We start from the raw sequence: 27,763 nt of genomic DNA on the forward strand, positions 1-27,763 counted from the left end.
GCTTGTAACTGGTACTGGCATATTGTAGGTGCTCAAAAAAGTTAGAAAATAAAATAATTATTATTTTTAAAATCTTGTCTAGTAGTTACAGTATTGGAAAAAGTCAGGAAATGTCTTGATTTAGAGGCCCCCAAGCTGTCCAGGCAGGAGGGCATATGGTAGGAAACTGTTGATGTGGAACTTGGCTAGAAGAGGTGAGAGTAGCTTACATCATAGAACCCAGCCCTTGGGCGGTGCAGAAGTCTTCCTGGGCAAGAAGCTGAGATGACTCCAGTACATGGAGGTTTTATTTCTAATGCTGGCAATCATAAGAGAACTGGGACACTCTTGGGCATTGTGGCAGGGCTCTTATTTATGGTCAGTCTCATTCAGAGGAAGGATTAAGTGGGAGGGAGTATTCCCAACATGGCTGGTCCTGATTAGAGAGGAAGCAGATGGCCTTTAATCTGGACATGGGCCATGCCAGTATTAAGACTGTGTGTTCTCTGAGCTTCTCAGAGTAAAAGGGCTGGCCCACTGATACGACTTTGGTGTGACATTTCTTCGAGCCCGGTGAAGGGATCTATGCTTGTTAGAATCAGAGGTGACAGCTGCTCTGGGGACCATACCTATGGGACATGGTGAAGGGGCAAAATGCCTGTGACTCACATTTCATTGTGTGTGTGGATGTGTCTACAATTCTGGTACTGCTATTTCATTCTCCTCTGAAGAAATGGAGGGATTAAAAGTAGCAGTTGTACTCCCTTGCTTTGGCTGCCTGAGGAGCCCTCCCTCCAAAAATGTGAATTGTAATCTCAAAGCTTTTTGCCAGCTTCCTTCAGTAATCCGTACTCATCACGCATCACATTCTACAGTGTCACTGTTCTGGTTTTCAGATATCTCCCCTCAGTCAATAAGCATGGATGGAGGGCCTATTATGTGCCTGGCACTGTGTTATGATCCGAGGATACAAAAAAGAATGATAAAAGGTCCTGGCCCTCAGAGAGTTGAAAGCCGTTAGGGTGGTGGGGACCTTTAAGCAAATAAGTACAGCACTATGTAATGGGCTATCAGAAAAGTGTCTTCCTTTGGCTTTCTCCCAAAACAGGCTGTGGGAAAAGGATTTGAGTGTAAGTAGTTTATTTGGGAAGCAATCCCAGGAAGCATTGGTAGAAAAGATCAGGGAGTTGAGGAAGGGAACAGAAGAAAGCCTATCCATGTAGTTACTACTAGAGGCAACTGGGGTTCAACCTCCCCAGGGAGCTCTGGGAGCATAAAACATGCCTTGTTCTCCCCACCAAGGGGCCATGCAGCTGGGCCAGTTAGCCATCACATCTCTCTCCATCAGTGTTTGAAGACTGCCCCAAGGGAGATTAACTCCCTAGCGCAACTCCTGACCACCTGGCCAAATGCATGCTGGTGGGCAGATACACAGCCCCAAGTGGAGCCACTGGTGTTTATAGTAAGCAGCCTTCCATGTAGAGGCAGAGGCCAAAGAGATGTGGGAAGGGCCCCAGCAGCATCTGCTAAAAGAAGTATGTTGGGCTTACAGTGAGTGCACACCGGGTTAGCCATTCCTAGCTTAGGTGATCAACAAAGACTTCAGAGAGAAGAGCTTTCCAGGCTGGAACAAGGCATGGCGTGTTTGGAAGAATGCGGTGCATTCAATGTGGCTGGCACTGCTGTCACAGGGGAGAGAGTGTCGGGTGTGGGAAAGTACTAGGCGTAGGTGAGGGCTGGCTCCAGTACCCCCCTATGCCAAACTACATTCCAGACTCGCTGGAGATGCAGAGAGAGCCACAGAAGGGCTTTAAGAAGGCTTGTGACCCAGCCGTGCTTGCTTTTTATTTTATTTTTATTTATTTATTTTTTTTAAGATTTTATTTATTTGACAGAGAGAGACACAGCGAGAGAGGGAACACAAGCAGGGGGAGTGGGAGAGGGAGAAGCAGGCTTCCCGTGGAGCAGGGGGGCCGATGCAGGGCTCAGTCCCAGGACCCCGAGATCATGACCTGAGCCGAAGATAGACGCTTAACGACTGAGCCACCCAGGCGCCCCCATACTTGCTTTTTAGAAAGATCAGTCTGGCTGTGGTAGCCAGAACAGGTGGCTACTCCTTCCCATTTGCTTCCTGTGGGTTTTGTGTCTATTTCCTATTGCTGTGAGCATCAGCCTGGTGGTAGCAGTTCAAATCATCCAGTTTGTGATTTTTCCCAACAGTCTCATAATCAGCCTTATTGTGTCGCATCAGAGATGGGTGACGCGCCTCTTTGGGGGCCTGGGTCACAGCCCCATGGGGTCCCTCTTCCGGGCTTCCAGGCTCTGATAACCCCAGTCTCTCTCTAATTCCTGCAGCTCCCATCTCTGCGTTATCTCAGCATCCCCTGTCTACCTTTTGAGTCCTCCAGTACTCATTTCAGCAATTTCACCTCCAATCCCTGCTTTACCTCTGCAGAACTAACTGTGCTGCTTGTCTTTCTTCCTGGACCATGACCGATGCAGAGAGGCACAAGACGACAGAGTATCTGGGGAGTCGGCTTAGCTGGGAGACGATGAGTTTGTAGTTCACACACTTGTTTGATTTTCCCCAAAGCTCTTGAGAGCCAGGGCATAGGCATGGAGAAGGCATGTGGTTGGGGTGAACCGACCTTGATGGTTTGAAGAGGAGGATGTTCAAGAGGGCACCTAAGCATCAGAGCCGGGCGGACCAGATAATACCAATGGTAGCAGCAACAGCAGTAGCCACGATGATAATAGAGAAACCTACAATTCTGCCTTTACTGTGTGCCAGGCATTGTAAGTGCTTTACATGTACTGTCAGCCTAATCCTTATGACAACCCTAGGAGGTAGGTATGTCCTTTCCTTCTCCATTTTACAAATGAAGACACCAAGGCACCAAGAGGCTAAGTAATGTGCCCAAGATCAAATAACTAGTAAGGGACAAAGTTGATATATGAACCTGGGCAGTTTCTCCCCTGTGGTTGGGGCTCATGGTCATTACAAGGGGTAATTTTCCTTCCCTACTGTTCTGTGACTCCACAGAAATATGACTTAATGTCTCCGTGAAAATCTGCGGCTTAATGGTAAGGTTTTAGTGATGATGACATCCTTCCAAGAAGCCCGTGCAGGAAGTGAGAGAAAGTTCGGCTTAATCTGTGAAGATGAAGCTAAACAGAAAGCCAGAAGAAAAGGCGTGGACTCCTAGGGGTGTGGAGCTCCCCTTCTGCAAAGGCACAGATGGACACGAGACAGAGGAGCTGAGAGTTTATCATTCTCTGAAAGCTTAATTAGGTCACTGGTGAGGACAGAATATTAAAAAAATTCCATCAGCTAAAGACCTGTGGGGTTTAATTCCCTTATTCCTGCTCCTTAGTCTTAGAATAAATGAAGCCTTTTCCTAGTTACAAAAATGATGTTGAAAAATGATTGATTGTCCTAATGAGGAGAGAGAACAGCTGCCTGAACAGCAGATGTAACTTTTATAATCATTTCCTCTTCATTGGTTTTCTCCCTAATGACCCCGGCACTGATGATAGTATTTAAGAAGGAGGGTGTGTGATGGGCAGAGGACTGGAATGATCAGGAAGCTTGGGTAAAGAGGGAAATGGTTGGCCTGACCCTCCTGATCGGCTGCATTTTTAACAAGCCCAAAGTTATGGCTGTTCTTCAAGCTGTTAAAGGTGACAGAACCAGAGTTTGTGGCAACACGAGGTCCCAGAATTGAGGGCCAGACCTGACATAAAAACCACCCACAACTATCACATGTACTGAAATCTGTCGTAGCTTCACTAAAGCCCCAGGGGGATCTGTCACGCAGAGAGGAACATCCCTATGAGGGGATATTTAGCAGCAAGTCGGCAAAGACACTGAAATGTGATCGCCTATGCAGTGGAACATGGTGGGTCAGGAGCATGGGCCCTGGCTGTAAATCCTGCGTTCGAATCCTGACTCTACCACTGACCAGCTGTGTGACCAGCTGTACCTCACTTTCCAGCTGTGTGACCTAGAGCCAATTTCTTAATCTCTTTGTGCCTTGGTTTCTAGCTGTGTGAACTTGGGCAAGTTTCTTAACCTTTCTGTGCCTCAGTTTGCTGATCTTTAAGGATGATAAGAATACCTATTTCATGGGGTTGTTGAGGGGAATAAATAAATGTTTGTAAAGCACTCAGAAGAGTGCCTGGTATGTAGCAGGTCTATTTCTAGATCTCTTAAATAACATAAATGGCCTGCCATTGGCAAAACTGTGTCAACCACATTTTTCTGCCATCTGCAGAAGTGTGATTCAGCAGTTGGTCTTCAGTGCCCTCTAGATTTTGGGATCTCTTTCTCTCTCCCTTCACCTTTGTGGCTTCCCACTGTTCTCTTATTCCATACAAATATTCTACACAAATCTCAGTAGGGGCTAAAAATCCCAATTTGTGGTGAGATGCTAGTGACTCATAAACTTCATCATGTTCCTCTTCTTAGCTTTAAAAATCAAGGGGCTCATGGCATTTTGGGCACTGGCCAAAAGTGGTGGCCCTCTCAGTGCCACTTCCTACCGATTCTGACGACCAGTTTTCTGTGGATTTTCCTGCTGTTCCTCACCATAGCTCAGAGTTCCAGAACTTTTGGTTCTCCCATCTGGGACCCCAGACCCACACCACCACATCCCGTTCAGGCAATCCCCAAAGCAGTTGTCTGTTGGGCCTATGGGCATAACCTTTATTGGTTCTGGACATACTGCACCAGACCTGCTTGGTAATACCCTTGTCCATATTACAGGAGAGCTGTCCTAAACTTTGGTTTGCTTCAAATAGATATAATTATCCCTAATGTTTTTGTTGTTTTAGATTTTATTTACTTATTTGACAGAGAGGGAGAGGGAGAGAGAGAGAAAGCACAAGGAGGGGGAGCGGCAGAGGGAGAGGGAGAAGCAGGCTTCCCGCCGAGCAGGGAGCCCGATGCGGGGCTCGATCCCAGGACCCTGGGATCATGACCTGAGCCGAAGGCAGACACCCAACCAACTGAGCCACTCAGGCACCTGAATTATCCCTATGTTAAAGAGCAAAATTTCTTTTCGTTTTCAAAGTGTTTTGTCTTCATTTCTTCTTGCGTCATGATAGCTTCATTTTGCAAGTGGGAAAAATCAGTTTTGGTTTCATATACTAGGAAACCTATGTTAAAGTGGCTTCAAAAATATGGGAAGTTAATAGCCCCACATAAAGGAAGACCCCAGTGGCAGGGCAGTGATCAGCCCTGGGTCTTTCAAGGCTCTGACTTATTTTCTCTTGAGAATCTCTCAGCTCTCCTCCACAGTGTGGCTTGATTCTCAGGCTGCTAGAGGATACTGCAGCGCCCTTGGGGGCTCAGATCCACACCCCCAAATACCCAAGGAAGACAGGAACTGGCTCTCTTTTAAGAAGTGCCCCCAAATTGTCCTTTGTTCCTCATTGGCCCAAATCTGGTTGTACACCAGCCTCTGGATAATCCAGGAAGCTGGAAGAATACCATGTGCTAACAGGCTTAGGCCTGGCAGTCTGTCCAATCGCTGTCAAAGGGGCTGTAATTATTTAGCCCAGTTAGCCCCACTAGTAATATTGGGGATGAGTCAGCTTCCTTTCACAGGTGTAGGTGGAGTGAGGAGGAAAGACACCTAAACGGAAGTCTGAGGTATTGTCAGGAAGTGGGCATTGTCAGGATAGTAGAGTTAACGTACCGTGTTATATTAGTTTCAGGTGTACAATATAGTGATTCAGCAATTCTGTAAGTTACTCAGTGCTCATCAGGACATGTGCACTCCTTAATCCCCATCACCTATTTTACCTGTCTCCCCCATCCACCTCTTCTGTGGTAACCACCAGTTTGTTCTCTATAGTTGAGAGTCTATTTCTTGATTTGTTTCTCTCTCCTTTTTTTCTCTCTTTGTTTTGTTCCTTAAATTTCACATATGAGTGAAATCATATGGTATTTTTCTTTCTCTGACTGCCTTACTTACGAAGCATTGTATTCTCTAGCTCCATCCATGTCATTGAAAATGGCAGGATTTCATTATTTTTTATGGCTGAATAATATTCCTCTGTGTGTGTGTGTGTGTGTGTGTGTGTGTGTGTGTGTGTGTGTGTGTGTATCTCCATATCTTTATCCATTCATCTAGTGATGGACACTTAGGTTGCTACCATAATTTGGCTGTTGTGAGTAATGCTGCAATAAACATAGGGGTTCATGTAACCCTTTGATTTAGTGTTTTCATATTCTTTAGGTACATACCCAGTAGTGAATTACTGAATCGATCACATGGTATTTCTATTTTTAATTTTTTGAGGAACCTCCATACTGTCTTCCACAGTGGCCACACCACTTTGCATTTCTACCAACAGTACATGAGTATTTGTATTTCTCCATATCCTCACCAGCACTTGTTTCTTGTGTTGTTGATTTTAGGCATTCTGACAGGTGTTGAGGTGATATCTCATTGTGGCTTTGATTTGCATTTCCCTGGTGATAAATGATGTTGAGCATCTTTTCATATGTCTGTTGGCCATTTGTATGTTTTCTTTGGAGAAATGTCTCTTTGTGTCTTCTCCCCATTTTTTAATCGGATTATTTGTTTTTTTCAGTGTTGAGTTGTATAAATTCTTTCTATAATATGGATACTAACCCTTTGTCAGATATGTCATTTGCAAATATCCTCTCCCATTTTGTAGGTTGCCTTTTAGTTAACTTTATTCCTAGGTATCGTATTATTTTTGGTGCAATTGTAAATGGGTTTGTTCTCTTAATTTCTCTTTCTGCTGCTTCATTATTGGTCTACAGAAATGCAATGGATTTCTTTTTTTTTTTTTTTTAAGATTTTTTATTTATTTATTTGACAGACAGAGACACAGCGAGAGAGGGAACACAAGCAGGGGGAGTGGGAGAGGGAGAAGCAGGCTTCCCGTGGAGCAGGGAGCCCGCCATGGGGCTTGATCCCAGGACTCTGGTATCATGACCTGAGCTGAAGGCAGACGCCCAACAACTGAGCCACCCAGGCACCCCTGCAATGGATTTCTGTACATTGATTTTGTATCCTGTGACTTTACTGAATTCGTTTATCAGTTCTAGTAGTTTTTTGATGGAGCCTTCCGCGTTTTCTATATAGAGTATCATGTTATCTGCATATAGTGAAAGTTTTACTTCTTCCTTACCAATTTGGATGCCATTGAGTGATTGATTGATTGCTGTAGCTAGGACTTCCAGTACTATGCTGAATAAAAGTGGTAAGAGTGGACATCCTTGTCTTATTCCTGACCTTAGGGGAATAGCTCTCAGTTTTCCCCCATTAAGGATAATGTTAGCTCTGGGTTTTTCATATATGGCCTTTCTTATGTTGAGATATGTTCTGTCTAAACTTTTGTTGAGACTTTTTTTTTTTTATCATGATTGGATGTTGTACTTTTTCAAAAGCCTTTTCTGCATCTTTTGAAATGTTCATTTGTTTCTTATCCTTTCTCTTATTGATGTGATGTATCATGTTGATTGATTTGCACATGTTGAACCACCCTTGCACCCCAGGAATAAATCCCACTTGATCATGGTGAGTGATTCTTTTAATGTATTGTTGGATTCAGTTTGCTAATATTTTGTTGAGGATTTTGGCATCTGTGTCCATCAGAGATACTGACCTGTAGTTCTCTTTTTTTGTAATGTCTTTAACTGGTTTTGATATCAGGGTAATGCTGGCCTCATGGAACGAATGTGGAAGTTTTCCTTCTTCTATTTTTTTGGAATAGTTTGAGAAGAATAAGTATTAACTCTTCTTTAAATGTTTGCTAGAATTCACCTGTGGAGCTGTCTGGTCCTGAACTTTTGTTTGTTGGGACTTTTTTGATTACTGATTCAATTTCATTGCTGGTAACTGGTCTGTTCAGATTTTCTATTTTTTCCTGATTCATTTTTGGTGGGTTTTATGTTTCTAAGAATTTATCCATTTTTTTCTAGGTTGTTCAGTTTGTTGGCATATAGTTTTTTATAATATTCTCTTACAATTGTATTTCTCTGGTGTTGGTTGTTATTTCTCCTCTGTCATTTGTGATTTTATTTTTTGAGTCCTTTCTCTCTTTTTTCTTGATATGTCTGGCTAGAAGTTTATTAATTTTATTGATGTTTTTGAAGATCAAGTTCTGGTTTCATTGATCTGTTCTATAGTTGTTTTTAGTTTCTGTTAAATTTGTTTCTGGTCTAATATTTGTTATTTCCTTCCTTTTGATGGTTTTATGTATTTGTTGTTCTTTTTCTAGCTCCTTTAAATGTAAGGTTAGTTTTGTTTGTGATTTTTCTTGCTTTTTCAGGTAGGCCTGTATTGCTATAAACTTCCCTCTTAGAACTGCTTTTGCTGCATACCAAAGTTTTTGGACCATTGTGTTTTTATTTTCATTTGTTTCTGTGCACTTTTTATTTCTTTTTTTATTTCCTGATTGACCCATTCATTGTTTAGTAGCATGTTATTTAACTTCCATGTATTTGTGTTCTTTCCAGATTTTTTCTTGTGGTCGGCTTCTTGTTTCATAGCATTGGGGTCAGAAAAGATGCATGGTATGACTTTGATCTTGAATTTGTTGAGGTTTGTTTTATGGGCAAATATGTGATCTATTCTGGAGAATGTTCTGTGTACACTTGAAAAGAATGTGTTTTCTGTTGTTTTAGGAGGAATGCTCTGAGAATATCTTTAAATCCATTTGGTCCAGTGTGTCATTCAAAGCCACTCTTTCCTTGATACTGTGTTTAGATGATCTGTTCATTGATGCAAGAGTCTGCTACTATTATTGTATTACTATCAATTAGTTCTTATATATTTGTTACTAACTTTTTATGTATTTGAGTGCTCCTGTGTTGGGTGCATAAATATTTACAATTGTTATGTCTTCTTGTTGATTAATAATTATATAGTGTCCTTCTTTGTCTCTTGGTACAGTCTTTGTTTTATTTTTTTATTAAAATTTTTTTAAAGTTTTTTATTTAAGTAATCTCTACACCTCATGTGGGACTCAAACTCATAACCCTGAGATGTAGAGTCATGTGTTCTTTTTTTTTTTTTTAAAGTTTTTTTTTTTTTATTTGAGAGAGAGAGTGAGAGAGAGAGAGAGAGCACATGAGAGGGGGGAGGGTCAGAGGGAGAAGCAGACTCCCTGCTGAGCAGGGAGCCCGATGCAGGACTCGATCCCGGGACTCCAGGATCATGACCTGAGCCGAAGGCAGTCGCTTAACCAGCTGAGCCACCCAGGCGCCCGAGTCATGTTTTCTTTTGACTGAGCCAGCCAGGTGCCCCTACAGTCTTTATTTTAATTAATTAACTAATTAATTAATTTTTAAAGTAGGCTCCAATGCAGGGCTTGAACTCCGGACACTGAGGTCAAGACCCAAGCTGAGATTGAGAGTCGGACACTTAACCAACTGAGCCACCCAGGGGCCCCTACGGTCTTTGTTTTAAGGTCAGTTTTGTCTGATGTTAAATATTGCCATTCCAGCTTTCTTTTCACATCCATTTGCATGATAAATATTTCTCCAACCCCTTACTTTCAGTCTGCGTGTATCTTAGGTCTGAAGTGAGTCTCTTGTAGGCAGCATATAGGTGGGTCTTGTTTTTTTATCCATTCCATCACCCTATGTATTTTGATTGAAGCATTTAGTCCATTTACATTCCAGGTAATTATTGATAGGTATATATTTATTGCCATTTTATTTGTTTTTTTTTGTTTTGTATTTGTTTTTATGGATTTCCTTTCTTTCCTTACTCTCTTCTTTCACCATAAGTTGGTTTTCTTTAGTGATATACTTGGATTTCTTTTTATTTTTTGCATATCTATTACTGGTTTTTGATTTGTGGTTACCATTAGGTTTGTATATGCATATAGTAGTCTTTCTTAAGTTGATGGTCACTTAAGTTTGAACCCATTTTTGCTCCTCACTTCCCCATATTTTTAGGTATATGGCATCATACTTTATTTCCTTTTATTCTGTGAATCCGTTGGCCGATTTTTACAGATATAATTATTTTTACTGGTTTTGTGCTTCTTACTTTTCTTACTCTCACTTATGGTCTTTTCTTTCCACTCATAGAGTCCCCTTTAATGTTTCTTGTAGGGCTGGTTTAGTGGTCATGAACTCCTTTAACTTTTGTTTGTCTAGGAAACTCTTTATCTCTCCTCCTATTCTGAATGATGCCCTTTCTGGATAGAGTAATCTTGCTTGCAGTTTTTGTTTTGTTTTGTTTTGTTTTTCTTTAAGCATTTTGAATATATCATGCCACTCTCTTCTGGCCTGCAAAGTTTCTGCTGAAAAGTCAGATGATAGCTATATGGGGTTTCCCTTGTATGCAACGGTTTTCTTTTTCTCTTCCTCTTAAAATTCTTTATTTATTACTCTTCTTTGACATTTTAATTACTATGTGTCTTGGTTTGGACCTCCTTGGGCTGAATTTGTTGGGAGTTTTCGGTGCCTTTTGGATCTAATTTCTTTTTCTTTTCCCACCTTTAGGAAGCTTTCGGCTATTATTTCTTCAAATGCATTTCTGCCCCCTTTTCTCTCTCCTGCTTCTACGATCCCTATAATGAAAATGTTATTATGCTTTTGGAGTCACTGAGTTTCCTAAGTCTGTTCTCATTTGGCATAATTTTTTTTCTTTCACCTGCTCAGGTTGATTACTTTCCATTACTCTGTCCTCCATGTTGCTGATTCATTCTTCTGCTTCTTCTAGCCTGCTGTTTATTCCATCTGGTGTATTTTTAATTTCAATTATTGTGTTCTTCATCTCTGACTGGTTCTTTTATATCTCGGTGTTAAAGGTCTCACTGATGTACTCCACGTTTTTCTCAAGTCCAGTGAGTATCTTTATGATCCTTACTTTAATTGTCTATCAGCCTATTACTTATTTCTGTTCAGCTTAGGTCTCTTGCTCTACTGTTTGTCCTATTGTTTCATTTGGAACATATTCCTCTGTGTCCTCATTTTGTCTAACACCCTCTCTTTGTCTGTTACTCTGTTAGGAAAGTCAGCTCTGTCTCTTGCTCTTGAAAGTATTGGGCAGGGCACGCACTTTTAACAAGGTGCTGGTCCTCTCCCACAGGGGACAAAAAGCTGCTGCTGAAACCAGGGCTGGCTGAGGCCACTCTGCAAAGTGCACATGGGTGGGGGTGCAGCCTTGCAAGCTTTGTGTGCCAGCCTTCTTCCCCCACCCCAGGATGCACAGCTGCTGTGGAAACCAGGGCTGGATGGGGCTGCTCTGCAAAGTAGTGGGGTGGGGTGGGGGTGCAGTTTTAACAATGTGTGAGTGTCCTCTGAAAGAGGTGACCAGCCGCTTCTGCTGGGACTAAGGCCCTGCAGGGCACACAGTGGGGAGACACAGTGTTGGTAAGGTTTGCAACAGTCTTCTGGGGGAGAGTACCCACAGTGCTGGGACTGAGGTGGGAGGGGGCGGGGCGCAGTGCAGTGTAAGCAAGTTAGGTAGTGCACGCTGGTTCCAGGCTGTTTCCTGCAAGTGGTGATGTGTTTTTTGCTGGGGGGTGGGGGAAGGAAATGGTGCCTAGCAGCAACTTTTTTCCTGGAGAAGTCCCTCAGAGAATTCTAGATAAGTAAATAACTCTCCCACATGCCGCAGGTGTTTTTCAAACTGCTGCTTCTCTGCTGTATTTCCACAGGCTGTTTGTTGTGCTGTTTCTTTAAAGGCAGGGACTCAGCTTCCTATTGACCTCTGGGCTCTCAAAGAGCTGAGCCTGCTAATTTTGAAAGTTTTAGGCTTTAAGTCCCACTGGTTGTAAGAACTCACAAAATTTGGCCTGTCTGATTTTTCAAAGCCAAATGCCATGGGGATTTATTTTCCCCATGCAGGCTCCCTGGTGTGATAGTCTGTTTCTCACTGCTCTCCATGCCTGGGGCTCCCTCCCTCCAGTAGCCAGTCCCATGGAATTTAGCTCCCCACCACATCTCTACCCTTCTTGCACTTTTAGATGTGGCCTCTTCTGTACATTTAGTTGTGAGTTTGTTCTGCTAGTCTTTGGGTTGTTTACACGGATATGAGTCTATCTAGTTGTATCCATGGGACAGGGTGAGTTTAGGGTCCTCCTACTCCACTATCTTCCCTGCAAGTATTTTTTTTCTCTGCTTTTATACTTAGAAAAGTTGTTACCATATCGGTATGATTTAAACATTTGTTTTAAAATTAGTGTTTCTCTTTTAATCATTAACCCATTAAATTATTTTGTGGTATGAGGGGAGATAAGAATTTAACTTTGGGGCTTTTTTTTTTTCTGATTTAGTCAACCAGTTGACCTGGGATAGTTTATTTAATAACCCTTTATTTCACCACTGATTAGTGTGATGACCTTTGTTACATACCAGATTCTTATATGTATTTGTCTATCACAGTTCACTATAGCCTTAGGTGGGGTGTGTTTAGATATAGATAAGGGGTCACTTCTTTTAATATGCAGAGTATTAACAAGGACTGACCAGACTCTACTGGACTCAGTGTTTTCTAGTGAACAGAAACAGAATTGGTTTTCTACTAGCAAGTGAGATGGTACCTACAGTTCTCTTTGTGGAAGGGCTGGAAGCTGGATTGACCTGGAGTCCCCAGGCAATTTAGTTAGGGACTGTTAGAAGAAAATGATACCGTACATCTCACTAAACTGGGTCAGGGGGAGTAGGGTAAAGTAGAATGACATGCAAAAGTCATTATTTCAAGATAACAAAAACTCACTTGTAAACTTTGAGTTGTGGCATCTTCATAACCTAGCCCTCATGACAGAATCTGCAGTGTCTTAGAACAGTTGAAGAACAGATTCAAAAGATGTGTTACCTCAGTGGTAAGTTTTTAATGTTGGTGATTCAGGATGCTTTTGGAAGAAAGCCTTTTAAAACTTTTGCTGGGGGCGCCTGGGTGGCTCAGCCGGTTAATTGTCCAAATCTTGATTTTGGGTCAGGTCATGATCTCAGGGTTGTGAGATCAAGCCCTGCATTGGGCTCCACGCTGGGCTTGGAACCTGCTTAGGATTCTCACTCTTGCTCTGCCATTCCCTCCCCTCTCTCTCCTTCTCAAAAACAAAAACAAAACAGAACTTTTGCTGTATTAGCTAGGGAGACTCTAGGTGCTATAACAAGTATGGCCCCCAGTTTTAGTGGCTTAACACAATAGAATTTGTTCTTGCCTTCGTAACTATTCAAGGGACAGTTCCTGGTCAGCAGAGTGTTCCATGCAGTCATTCAGGGACCCAGGCTCCTTGCATCTTGTGTCTTTGCTGTGCCCAGGGCATCAGACTTCACTGTTCAATCCTTTGCATTTAGCTAGTAGCCAAGTGGAAGAAAAGAAAGTAGGGAAGGCACACCTGCTTCCTAATCCCCTGGGTTCAGAAGGGGCACACATCGTTTTGCTCACCTTCCTTTGTCACAAACTACCTATATTGCTCCACCTTAGATGCTGGAAATATAGTACCTGGCTGAGAAGCCATTTCTTAGCAACAGTTCTATACCATGGAAGGGAATGTATGATTTTTATTGTATAATTAGCTATCTCTGCCACATTTACTAAGCAAATTTTCAGGTATGTAATTCATAGGGTAGATGAGGAATTGTTATAATACAGAATGTCTCAACTTTTCACTATTGACATTTTGGATTGAATGATTCTTTGTTGTGGGGGCTTGTCCTGTGCATTTTAGGATGTTTAGTAGCATCTCTGATCTCTTATTAGATGCCAGTAGCATACCTCTAGTTGTTACTGTTTTCTATTCACTGCCCTTGTTCTTTATTTGCTTGGTCTTCCACTTTTTTTCTGTCTTCTCTGATTTTAACTGAGCATTTTTTTTTAAAGATTTTATTTATTTATTTGACAGAGAGACACAGTGAGAGAAGGAACACAAGCAGCGGGAGTGGGAGAGGGAGAAGCAGGCTTCCCGCAGAGCAGGGAGCCCGGTGCGGGGCTCGATCCCAGGACCCTGGGATCATGACCTGAGCCGAAGGCAGACGCTTAACGACTGAGCCACCCAGGCGCCCCTTAACTGAGCATTTTATATGATTCTATTTTCTCTCCTCTCCTAACATATCAGTTATAATGTTTTAAATAACTTTTATTTAGTGGCTGCTCTAGAGCTTTCAGTATACATTTATAACTATTTCTAGTCCACTTTCAAATAACACTGTAGTGCTTCATGGGTAGTGTGAGTACCTTATAGCAGAGTCATCCCATTTCATCTGCCTAATCCCTTACAGCACAGCTCTCATTTATTTCACGTATCCATAAGCTATATTTGCTGAATATGTTGTTGCTATTATTTTTTTTAAAGATTTTATTTATTTATTTGACAGAGAGAGAGAGAGAGACAGTGAGAGAGGGAATGCAAGCAGGGGGAGTGGGAGAGAGAGAAGTAGGTTTCCCGCCGAGCAGGGAGCCCGATGTGGGGCTCAATCCCAGGACCCTGGGATCATGACCCGAGCTGAAGACAGATGCTTAATAATTGAGGCACCCAGGCGCCCCTGCTATTATTATTTTGAACAAAGTGTTATCTGTTAGGTCAATTAAGAATTAGAAAAATAAAAGGTTTTATTTTACTTTTATTTATTTTTTCAATATAAAAAGTTCTATTTATTTTTTAAATTTAAATTTATTTTATTATGTTAGTCACCATACATTACATCATTAGTTTTTGATGTAGTGTTCCATGATTCATTGTTTGCGTATAACACCCAGTGCTCCATGCAGTACATGCCCTCCTTAATACCCATCATCAGGCTAACCCATCCGCCCACCCCCCGCGCCTCTAACACCCTCAGTTTGTTTCTCGGAGTCCATAGTCTCTCACGGTTCGTCTCCCCCTCCGATATCCCATCCCTTCATTTTTCCCTTCTTCTCCTTTATTCCTTCTCTAGCATCCTTCCTTTCCTTATGTAGATCTGACTTTCTGACCTGTATCATTTTCCTTCTCTTTGAAGAGCTTCTTTTAACAATTCTTGCAAGACAGGTCTATTGGCAACAAATTCCCTTAATTTTGTTTGTCTGAGAAAGCCTGTATTTCTCCTTCACTCTTGAAGGATGATTTTGTTGGATACAGAAATCTTGGTGGGTTTTTTCTTTCAACATGATAAATATTTCACTTCACTTTCTTCTTACTTGCATGATTTCTGAAGAAAAGTCAGATGTAGTTCTTATCTCGGCTTCTCTGTAAGTAAGGTGTTTTTATTTCTTTGTCTTCTTTCAATATTTTTCTTTGTCTTTGATTTTCTGAAGTTTAAATACTTATTTTGCTTGGTGTTCTCTGAATGCTTGGATCTGTGGTTTGGTGTCTGTTATTAATTTTAGAAAATACTTAATCATTATTATTTCAGATATTTCTTTTGTTCCTTCCTCTCTTTCTTCTCCTTCTGGTATTCCAGTATGTATATGTGACACTTCTGTAATTATCCCATAGTTCTGTTCTGTCTTTTCATTTTTTTTTTGTCTTTGCATTTCAGTTTTAGAAGTTTCTGTTGACATATCTTCAAGCTCACTGATTCCTTCTTCAGCCACGTCTAACCTGTTGCTGAGCCCATCAAAAGCATTCTTCATTTCTTTTAGTGTTTTTATCTCCAGCGTCTCCTTTTGACTCTTAGAATTTCCGTGTTTCTACTTATATTATCTGTCTGCTTCTTTATGTTGTCTACTGTTTCCATTAGAGCTCTTGGTATATTAATTATAGTAGCTTTAAATTCTCAGTCTAATAATTACAAAATCTCTACCATATCTGTGTGAGTCTGGTTCTGATGCTTGGTTTGTCTCTTCAGACTGTGATTTTTTCCTTTTGGTATGCCTTGTAATTTTTTTTTGAAGGAAGCCAGACATGATATAATGGGCAAAAGGACCTGAGGTAAGTAGGGCACTAGTGGGAGGTTTTATGTTTTATCTGGCTAGGAGTTAGACTATGTTTCCTGCCTGCTGTAGCTGTAGGTGAAAAGGCTAAAATTTTCTCTGTTGTCCTTATTTTTGTACCGCTGTTGCCTTTGGGTTTCCCTAGAGACTTGTTAAATAAGCTCTGAGATGTACAAGTCTCTCACTTGTATTCCTCTGTTATTATACAAGAACCCTACTGATGTGGTGGTGAGGTGTTGGGGGTGAGACACATTTTCTAATCCTATGATTAGGTCTTGGTCTTTTAGTGAGCCTCTGCCCCTGGGCTGTGACCTCCATAAGTGCTTTGCATCCCTCCCCACCCTTAGGTGAGACAGGAAGGGTAGATGGGGCTGAAGTTGGGTATTTCACTTTTCCCAGGTCACATAGGCTCTAGTAAAACTCCAATTGGTTATGCTCTAGCAAAATAGTTTTTCTTGAGGGTAGGCCTTGTTAAAAACAATGCTCTGGGCATATTTTAAATTGACGACTTTTCCCCTCCCCCTGCTAGAAGCAAGTGGAGATTCCCACCCCACCCCCCACCCCCGCCCAGTCTTAACTGTGAGAACCTGATAGGGCTCCTGAAGGTAAAACTCACAAAACTGTGGGCTCACCTTAGGGCTGGGCCCCCCTGCCATTTTAATTTTCACAGCCTTGTCCATACTTTGCCACCAGCATTTTATCAATTAAAATGTATGTTTTTCTTCACTGGTACTGGTTCCAGTAGTGGTTTCTGCTCCTGATAGTAAGCCGTGATTCTTTGTATCTGTCAGTTTGTCTTTCTAAATTTTGGGGTTTGCACTGTGACCTCGAGTTTTGGATGGACCTAAGAGAAGTTGTTGATTGTCAGTTTCTTCAGCTTTTTTCTTATTGTGAGGATGGGAGTAGTGACTTCCAAGATCCTTACATGCTGGACAGAAACCAGAAGTTTGCCACCCTCAACTTGTGACAACCAAAACTGCTAGGTTTTTTTCTGGAGAGAAGTCAGATCACCCTCATTTGTGAATCATTGCTATAACACTATGTAGAATACTACATATAATGATATTTAATGATGTATTTTGGTGGGAGAAAGCACTGTGTTTCTCTTGGTGGGTGGCATGGGGCTCTGACAGAGATTGGCTAGAGGCTCATCTGACCCATTTGCTCTTCGTGGGCACTCAATTAACTGCATTTCTCAACTTTCTCATCTCTAGGTGGGGCCATGTAATCAGTTCTGGTTAACTGAATGTGGGTGGAGGTGCTGTCCATCACTTCTAAGTCTGGCCCCTAAATCATACCATGTGATCATCTGTATTCAGTCACTTTATTCATCAGCTAACCAAATTCAGAGAATCCCAAGCAGGTAGGGAAGGATGGGCTTATAAGTTAAGAGTCTGGACCCCTGCTTGAAGTAAAGCCACTTGGGAGAGCCTGTCAACTATAACACCCATGCTGGATTTTGTGTGAGAAGTAATATATGTTAGAATTTGGAATTAATTACTGCAGCATGGCCTAGCTTAACCTGACTAGTTCAGGGGCTCAGAACATTTGATACTAAAAAGTACTGCAACTCCAACTGTTGTTCAACATAGTACTGGAAGTCCTAGTCTCAGCAATCAGACAACAAAAAGAAATAAAAGGCATCCAAATTGGCAAAGAAGGAGTGAGACTTTCACTCTTCACAGATGACATGATACCTTATGTAGGAAACCTGAAAGATTTCCCCCCAGCTGCCGAAATTGCTAGAACTGATGCCAGAATTCAGCGAAGTCACAGGATATAAAATCAATGCACAGAAGTCTGTTGCATATCTATATACCAACAATGAAGCAGCAGAAAGAGAAATCAAGGAATCAATCCCATTTACAACTGCACCAAAAACCATAAGATGCCTAGGAGTAAACCTAACCAAGGAGGTAAAAGATGTGTACTCTGAAAACTATAGAACACAGGAAAGCAATTGAGGAAGACACAAAGAAATGGAAAAACATCCCATGCTCATGGATTGGAAGAACAAATATTGTTAAAATATCTATGCTACCCAAACCAATCTACACATTCAGTGCAATCCCTATCAAAATAACACCAGCATTTTTCACAGAGCTGGAACAAACAATTCTAAAATTTGTATGGAACCAGAAGAGATCCCAAATAGCCAAAGTAATGTTGAAAAAGAAAACCAAAGCTGGAGGCATCACAATTCTGGACTTCAAGCTCTATTACAAAGTGTAATCATCAAGACAGTATGGTCCTGGCACAAAAACAGACACATAGATCCGTGGAACAGAACAGAGAACCCAGAAATTGACCCTCAACTCTATCGTCAACTAATCTTCAACAAAGCAGGAAAAATATCCAATAAAAAAAAGTCTCTTCAACAAATCGTGCTGGGAATATTGGACAGCCACACGCAGAAGAATGAAACTGGACCACTTTATTACACCATACACAAAAATAAATTCAAAATGGTTGAAAGACCTAAATGTGAGACAGGGATCCATCAAAATCCTAGAGGAGAACACAGGCAACAACCTCTTTGATCTTGGCCACAGCAACTTCTTGCTAGACACATCTCCAAAGGCAAGGGAAACAAAAGCAAACATGAACTATTGGGACTTCATCAGGATAAAGGCTTTTGCACAGCAAAGGAAACAGTCAACAAAACTAAAAGGCAACCTATGGAATGGGAGAAGATATATGCAAATGACATATCAGATAAAGGGCTGGTATCCAAAATCCATAAAGAATTTATCAAACTCAACACCCAAAAAAACCAAAAAATCCAATCAAGAAATGGGCAGAAGACATGAACAGACATTTCCCTAAAAAAGATGTACAGATGGCTATCACACACATGAAAAAATGCTCAACATCACTCAGCCTCAGGGAAATACAAATCAAAACCACAATGAGATACCACCTCACACCAGTCAGAATGGCTATAATGAACAACTCAGGAAACAACAGATATTGGAGAGGATGTGGAGAAAGGGGAACCCTCCTACACTGCTGGTGGGAATTCAAGCTGGTGCAGCCACTCTGGAAAACAGTATGGAGGTTCCTCAAAAAGCTAAAAATAGAACTGCCCTATGATCCAGCAATTGTACTACTAGGTATTTATCCAAAGGATGCAAATGTAGTGATCCGAAGGGGCGCCTGCACCCCAATGTTTATAGCAGCAAGGTCCACTATGGAAAGAGCCCAGATGTCTATCAATAGATGAATGGATAAAGAAGAATGGACTAGTCCATATAATGAAATATTACTCAGCCATCAAAAAGAATGACATCTTGCCATTTGCAACAATGTGGATGGAGCTAGAGTGTACTATGCTAAGTGAAATAAGAGAAAGACAAATACCATATGATTTTACTCATATGTGGAATTTAAGAAACAAAACAGATGAAGAAAGGGGAAGGGAAGGAAAAATAAGATAAAAACAGAGGGAGGCAAACCATAAGAGACTCTTAACTCTAGGAAACAAACTGAGGGTTGCAGGAGGGGAGGGGTGGGGTGAGGGGGTAACTGGATGATGGGCGTTAAGGAGGGCACATGACGTAATGAGCACTGGGTGTTATATGCAACTTAAGAATCACTGAATTCTACCCCTGAAACTAATAATACACTATATCCTAACAAAATTGAATTTAAATTAAAACAAAAAAAGGCAACTCCAGAAGTTTAGAAGAGTTGAGGAAATGTAGGGGCAGGCATCAGTGTTTATGTATATCAATTAACAATGTGCATTTATTCCCACTACTGTAAAACTGTGTATTATAAATAATTACAATTTCAAAAAAACATATCAGTAAAATCAAGTCCTTCAACAGTCCTCAGTTCTTTGGAGTCTCTGTAAGGCTCCAGCATCTCATTTAGACACCTGAGTGTTGGTAGGTAGCTATAAGGCAGTATGCACCGTACTTCCCCATAGTCTAATTCTGATAATGTTGACCAGTACATTCTTTTCCAAGGCAGGAGCCAGAAGAGATTTTTTATTTTGGTTGCGTTTCATGGAAGTTGAAGAATGAGATTAAGGGACTCATTCAGCCATATGCAGATAATAAACTAAGTCAACTGAATGGCAGATGTTAGAGGGAGGCCAAACATCCAGATGTTTAAGCCTTCCCATTAATTAGAATAAAAATTCTGTGGAATGTGAAGGGTTGGAGGTCACAGGGTTAAATTAATCCTTGTTTTTTTCTTAGACTACTTAAGAGAATTTGAAGTTGCTGCCTTTAAAAATGCCAAATTGCATTGTACTATTTACATATTTTATGTGGGAAATGGCAGGTTTTAATTTTACCTGCACATTTCCTTCCCAGTTGTTCCCTGGACAGAGTAGAAACTTAGAGAAAATTATGTGGAGAAAAAAACTGATAAAACTGGGGACTGAAATGAGTTTAAAGTTCACACAAAGTGCATTCCATAGCTGGCACATTCTATAATCCATGCACATTTGATCAGGAAAACTATATATGGTCTACTATAGTGTTTTTGTATGAATAGACACGACGCAAGGAAAATTCATTCTAGAAGAAAAAGAGGGTAGACTTATGATATGCACAGGATAGCTTCAGGGTTTTAAGAATTTATTTCCATCTAATATAAAATTGCTTAAGAAAAAAAGGAAGAACTCTTTTTATGCTTTGGCTTATTTGATTTTGTGTTTTGGAATAGCACCTGCCTTTTACTTAAATCATATGAAGGAATGTTAAATGAAAAATGACAGATAAATCTTCAGCTACACAGGAAAAAAAAAAAAAGCCCGAAAGGAAGGACATTCTTTCTCCTTTTTGTTGGTCAAGTTCCTCTGTGTGAAGCTTCATAAATTGAGATACTTGAAAAACCTCAAACTTAGAAAACATACGTCATCACTTTGGAGAACACGTTTTTTTAGTCCACATTTTTTGACATTTGCCGTCTGTTTCCATTAGGCTCTTTGCTCTCTATCACCAGGGGTTTTATTCATCACGATGGGATAGACTGTACCACAGTGACAAAACTGCTCTTTTTATCAGGATTTTTTTCTCTTAATCAGTCCTGCTCTCACCTTCAAAATGATTGTATTTTTTTTTTCCTCTTGTGGGCTTTAAGGTCTTATTTTGGACAGTAAAATCTGAACATCCTCTCTGCATTCTGCTTCCAATAATCCTCGAGGCAACGTGGGTGCCCCTGGCTATCCAGACGAGAGTCCTCTGCAGGGAAATACAGAAAAGAACTCCAAGGTGAAAAAATTCAGCGACTTCCTATAACATGATGTCTTACTTCGTGGTGTTCTCCTGTAACTTTCTGACAGGCTCTTGAGTGCCTAGCATCCAGGCTTGGCTCTGTGCCTCCCCTGGACATGTGAGGAGCATATGAGCAGATGTATGCAGGCTTAGAGGTTTTTTAAGATTTTCACTAGGCATTCTCTTTCTGACCAAGGGCTCATTCACAAGAAGCTCAAAAATACTTTCAGAGACAACAGGAGACACTTTATTCCAAAGTTTGGCAACATTCACCTGCATGTTAATTGTGGCACCATTTTTTCACAACTATTGAAACATAATGGATTTTTAAAATAATGTAAACATTTTATAGGCAAGAAAGTCATATTAAATCTTTAGACAGATCAGATGGAAAATCACTGCTTTATTAATTAGCTGGTAAGGCACTGTGAAAATCCTGATGATGTGAACGCATGATGGGGACGCTTTGATGGAACAGGGAAGGAGTAGCAGAGGGGTCAGAAAATTCTTGGTTCTAGAGTTTCAGTTGTCTTTGGAGGAAAGGAAGATTTTGGAAGATGTATCCTATCAGACCAAGAAGACCCATTTAACAGGCTAGTTGCTATTTTCTTCCCAGAAAGTACAGAACTACTTCAGTAATCACAGTAATATGTTAACTAGCAGTTATTCTTGGATCAGCTTTCCTTTCATAAATGTTGCCTTGGCTGTGGGTGATGCAGGAAGGTACCCAGATTCCTCAAGGCTCTGTCCCAGAGTCTGGTACTAGGAGAAGATGAATGGGGGGAAGAATGGGTGGAGGGTGAAGGGGAGTTGAAAGGAAGCAGCATGGCAGAGGCTTGGGCCCAGACATTGACACAGGGCCTCATTCCCAGGGTCACAGTCACTGATGTCAAGGAAGGCCCAAGCTGTAACCATGAACTTTTGTATCTCTGGGCCAGAACTACTTTCTGGAGAGAAGCCAGATTACAGAGTACAGTTTCAAAGGCCAAAAAGCTGAAAGCCAGAGGTCATCCCTAAAGGACAAGCTTCTTCAAGGGAAGAAAGGAAGGAAATGAGTACCTACCTACTTGCTATGGTCTGAATGTCTGTGTCTCCCCCAAATCCATATGTTGAAACCCAACCCTCAAAGTGATGGTATTAGAAGGTAGGACCTTTGGAGGTACTTAAGTCATGAGGGGGGAGCCCTCATGAATGGGATTAGTGGCCTTATAAAAGAAACAACAGAGAGTTCCCTCACCTCTTCTGCCATATGAGGACATAGTGAGGAGACAGCCATGTACGAATCAGGGAGCTGGTTCTCACCAGACTCCGAATCTGCTGGCACCTTGATCTTGGACTTAGAGCCTCTAGAACTGTGACAAATACATTTCTGTTGTTTATAAGCCTATGGTGTTTTGTTATAGCAGCTCGAATGGACTGAGACATCATTCTAGAGAAGGGAGTCTAGCTCTTTGTCTCCTGTCCCATTTCTACCTCTGGTGCTAGAGGAAATGAGGGTGTGCTGTGACATCAGGACACTGGGACATGGCCTTCCACTGACAGAAGTGGTACCGAATTTCCAATCTTAAAGTTCTCCTGGGTAGATTCCTACAGCCCCTTTTCCGTTGCTCAAATCCTTTGACACTTAGCATCACTGAGGCCATGTAGCATCAACCCACTGACACAACGCAAGGTTGTGTATGACCCTCAGCTGCTGAGAAAGTCCCACCAACCAGCCATCTGATGTGGCTTTTGCTCTCCACAACCTCCCCCACATCTGCAGACAGTGTAGTTCATTAAGCTTGTAGCCATTCTCAGCCTCAGGCCCTCCATCCCAGGCTTCCCTCTGCAGAAAGAGCGCCCTGCAGTGAAGAATTTGGCAAATGCATGTTTGTGAATGCAAATGCATCATGGGTGATGGAAAAGGGAGAAAGAAGAACACGTAGACTGTCTGGGACAGATGGGCCAAGAAAGAAGGGAGTGTGTGTGTGTGTGTGTGTGTGTGTGTGTGTGTGTGTGTGTGTGACTGAGAGAGAGAGATGAGGCTGAGAATAGGACATTAAAGGTGGAGAAAAGCATGAGTGATAGAGTTACACCAAGCAAGAGTGCCACCTTCAGCTTGGGTTTTGAGTCCACTCAGTGGGGGCAGCCAGAGATGGTCAAGAGGTAGAAATGGAGTGCACCAGTATATGCTGGTAGAAGAGAGGTGGGTGCAAGGTAGCCAGGACCTGGGGATGGGGGGGTGGTCTAGGGGTAGGAGTGAGGGGTTAAAAAGATCTGTCGGGGATCCCTCACAGTATGATTTGCCCTACCCTGGAGTGCTGCTGCGGGGGCACGACTGTGTGGGGGTGGCTGAGGGCTGCTGGACTGTAAAAAGGCCTCTTTCATTCATGTTCTTGTTCACTATTCTCATCTACTTATTCTTCACTGTAAATGCTAGAATCAATTTGTCAAGTTAAAGTTCTAATGGGATTTTGACTATAATTGTGTCAAACCAGTATATTACTGCTTTTAATTAAAATCAAATTTGAGACTAAATACTAAAGAACCAGTCAGAAAGGACTTTTTAATTTGTTTGCTCATTCATTTATTCATTTACTCAGCAATATAAATTGAGCACTTAGGAAAGCAATAGGAAATTGGCCCCATTGTCTGAGGATGCTGAGAGATACTTGAGGCAAAGAGAAGGGGAAGTACCATCCTAGTATTTGTATGACCCACCTCCCTGACCTTGCCCTAATCCCAGCCTTGGCGGATCCTGTTACCATTTAAACATTTGATATTATCTTCATCATGAATTTTTGCATTATTTTTTTTAAATTACTTTTTAAATTTTATTTTTAAAAATTGAGGTATAGTTGACATATCAGTTTCAGGTATACAACATAGTGATTTGACAATTGTGGTAAGCATTATGAAATGCTTTTCATAGTGTAACCACATAAGTGTGGTTACCATCTGTCATCATACAAAATTATTACAGTATTATTGACCATATTCCCTATGCCATACTTTTCATCCACATGACTTATTTTATAACTGGAAATTTATACCTCTTACTCTCCTTCACCTATTTTTCTTATCCCCCCACCCCTCTGCCCACATATAAGTGGAATCATATGGTATTTGTCTTCTGCGTCTGATTTATTTTTATTTTTTTAGAGAGTGTGTTGTGCAAGCGGGGGGCAGAGGGGCAGAGGGAAAGGGAGAGAGAGAGAATCTTAAGCAGACTCTTCACCCAGTGCAGAGTCCGACATGGGGCTTGATTTCACAACCCTGAGATCATTACCTGAGCCAAAATCAAGAGTCAGATGCTTAACCAACTGAGCCACCCAGGCAGCCCTGTTTGATTTTATTTCACTTAGCTTAATACCCTCTAGGTCCATCCATGTTGTCACGAATGGCAAGATTTCATTCTTTTTTATGGCTGAGTAATATTCCAGTGTGTGTGTGTGTGTGTGTGTGTGTGTGTGTACACACACATCTTTTTCCATTCATCTGTCAGTAGACACTTAGGTTGCTTCCATATATTGGCAATTGTAAATAATGCTATGATTAATGGAGGGGTACATGTATCTTTTTTTAAACATATAATGTATTTGTTTCAGAGGTACAGGTCTGTGGTTCATCAGTCTTACAGAGTTCACAGTGCTCACCATAGCACATACCCTCCCCAATGTCCATCACCCAGCCACCCCATCCATCCCACCCCCCACCACTCCAGCAACCCTCAGTTTGCTTCCTGAGATTAAGAGTCTCTTATGGTTTGTCTCCCTCTCTGGTTTCATCTTGTTTCATTTTCTCCTCCCTTCCTCTATGATCCTCTGTCTTGTTTCTCAACTTCTTGATATCAGTGAGATCATATGATACTTGTCTTTCTCTAATTGACTTATTTTGCTTAGCATAATACCCTCTAGTTCTATCCATGTCATTGCAAAAGGCAAGATTTCATTTTTTGATGGCTGCATAATATTCCATTGTATATATATATACCACATCTTCTTTATCCATTCATCTGTTGATGGACATCTTGGCTCTTTCCATAGTTTGGCTATTTTGGACATTGCTGCTATAAACATTGGGGTGCACGTACCCCTGCGGATCACTACATTTGTATCTTTGGGGTAAATACCCAGTAGTGCAATTGCTGGGTCATAGGGTAGCTCTGTTTTCAACTTTTTTTTTAAAAGATTTTATTTATTTATTTGACGGAGAGAGAGGGAGTAGCAGGCTTCCTGCTGAGCAGAGAGCCCGATGCGGGGCTTGATCCCAGGACCCTGGGATCATGACCTGAGCCAAAGGCAGACGCTTAATGACGGAGCCACCCAGGTGCCCCTCTATTTTCAGCTTTTTGAGGAACCTCCATACTGTTTTCCAGAGTGGCTGCACCAGCTTGCATTCCCACCAACAGTGTAGGAGGGTTCCCCCTTCTCCACATCCTCGCCAACATCTGTCATTTCCTCACTTGTTAATTTTAGCCATTCTGACTTGTATGAGGTGGTTTCTCATTGAGGTTTTGATTTCTATTTCCCTGATACCGAGTGATGTTGAACACTTTTTCATGTGTCTGTTGGCCATTTGTATGTCTTTTTTGCAGAAATGTCTGTTCATGTCTTCTGCCCATTTCTTGATTGGATCATTTGTTCTTTGGGTGTTGAGTTGGTAAGTTCTTTATAGATATTGGATACTAACCCTTTATCTTATATGTCATTTTCAGATACCTTCTCACATTCTGTCAGTTGTCTTCTGGTTTTGTTGACTGTTTCCTTTGCTGTGCAAAAGCTTATCTTGATGAAGTCCCAATAGTTCATTTTTGCCCTTGCTTCCCTTGCCTTTGGCAATGTTTCTAGGAAGAAGTTGCTGCAGCTGAAGTCGAAGAGGTTGCTGCCTATGTTCTCCTCAAGGATTTTGATGGATTCCTCTCTCACATTTAGGTCTTTCATCCATTTTGAGTCTATTTTTGTGTGTGGTGTAAGGAAATGGTCTAGTTTCATTCTTCTGCATGTGGCTGTCCAATTTTCCCAACACCATTTGTAGAAGAGACTGTCTTTTTTCCATTGGACATTCTTTGCTGCTTTGTCGAAGATTAGTTGACCATAGAGTTGAGGGTCCATTTCTGGGCTCTCTATTCTGTTCCATTGCTCTGTGTGTCTTGTTTTTGTGCCAGGACCATACTGTCTTGATGATGACAGCTTTGTAATAGAGCTTGAAGTCCGGAATTTTGTGGCCACCAGCTTTGGTTTTCTTTTTCACAACATTCCTCCGGTTATTCGGGGTCTTTTCTGGTTCCATACAAATTTTAGGATTATTTGTTCCATTTCTTTGAAAAAAGTTGATGGTATTTTGATAGGGATTGCATTAAATGTATAGGTTGCTCTAGGTAGCATAGACATTTTAACAATGTTTTTTCTTCTAATCCATGAGCATGGAATATTTTTCCATTTCTTTGTGTCTTCCTCAATTTCTTGCATGAGTGTTCTATAGTTTTCTGAGTACAGATTCTTTGCCTCTCTGGGTAGGTGTATTTCTAGGTTTATGGTTGTGGGTGCAGTTGTAAATGGGATCAACTCCTTAATTTCTCTTTCTTCTGTCTTGTTGTTGTTGTATAGGAATGCCACTGATTTCTGTGGATTGATTCTATATCCCGTGACTTCACTGAATTCCTGTATGAGTTCTAGCAGTTTTGGGGTGGAGTTTTTTGGGTTTTCCACATAAAGTATCATATCATCTGCAAAGAGTGAGAGTTTGACTTCTTTGCCAATTCAGATGCCTTTGATTTCTTTTTGTTGTCTGATTGCTAAGGCCAGGACTTCTAGCACTATGTTGAATAGCAGTGGTGATAGTGGACATCTCTGCCGTGTTCCTGACATTAGGGGAAAAGCTCTTAGCTTTCCCCATTGAGAATGATACTCGCTGTGGGTTTTTCATAGATGGCTTTTATGATATTGAGGTATTTACCCTCTATCCCTACACTGTGAAGAGTTTTAATCAAGAAAGGATGCAGTACTTTGTCAAATGCTTTTTCTGCATCTATTGAGAGGATCATATGGTTCTTGTTCTTTTTTTATTAATGTACTGTATCACATTGATTGATTTGCGGATGTTGAACCAACCTTGCAGCCCCGGAGTAAATTCCACTTTGTCGTGGTGAATAATCCTTTTAATGTACTCTTGGATTCTATTGGCTAGTATTTTGGTGAGAATTTTTGTATCCATGTTCGTCAAGGTTATTGGTCTGTAATTGTCCTTTTTGATGGGGTCTTTGTCTGATTTTGGGATCAAGGTAATGCTGGCCTCATAAAACGAGTTTGGAAGTTTTCCTTCCATTTCTAATTTTTGGAACAGTTTCAGATGAATAGGTATTAATTCTTCTTTAAGTGTTTGGTAGAATTCCCCTGGGAAACCATCTGGCCCTGGGCTCTTGTTTGTTGAGATATTTTTGAGGACTGCTTCAATTTCCTTAGTGGTTATGAGTCTGTTCAGGTTTTCTATTTCTTCCTGGTTCAGTTTTGGTAGTTTATACTTCTCTAGGCATGCATCCATTTCTTCTAGATTGTCTAATTTGCTGGCATATAGTTGCTCCTAATATGTTCTTATAATTGTTTGTATTTCTTTGGTGTTGGTTGTCATCTCTCCTCTTTCATTCATGATTTTATTTATTTGGGTCATTTCTCTTTTCTTTTTGATAAGTCCGGCCAGGGGTTTATCAATCTTATTTCA

The 27,763-nt window shown here is 41.2% G+C and overlaps 1 protein-coding gene and 1 pseudogene across 1 annotated transcript in view; one reads left to right on the top strand and one right to left on the bottom strand.

Moving 5' to 3' along the window:
* Window positions 1-24,379, top strand: part of BEND2 (BEN domain containing 2) — a 132,074-nt gene extending 107,695 nt beyond the window's left edge. Inside the window, exon 20 of the transcript XR_012381054.1 lies at window positions 24,355-24,379. The gene's annotated coding sequence lies outside the window, so the exon portion shown is untranslated. The remainder of the gene's footprint in view (window positions 1-24,354) is intronic.
* LOC112812626 (peptidyl-prolyl cis-trans isomerase FKBP3-like) overlaps window positions 1-27,763 on the bottom strand; it is an 82,135-nt pseudogene that overhangs the window by 20,637 nt on the left and 33,735 nt on the right.

Source organism: Callorhinus ursinus, unplaced genomic scaffold, assembly GCF_003265705.2.
Source record: "Callorhinus ursinus isolate GAN/ISIS: 27379988/994484 unplaced genomic scaffold, GSC_fseal_2.0 scaffold16, whole genome shotgun sequence".
NCBI lineage: Eukaryota > Metazoa > Chordata > Mammalia > Carnivora > Otariidae > Callorhinus > Callorhinus ursinus.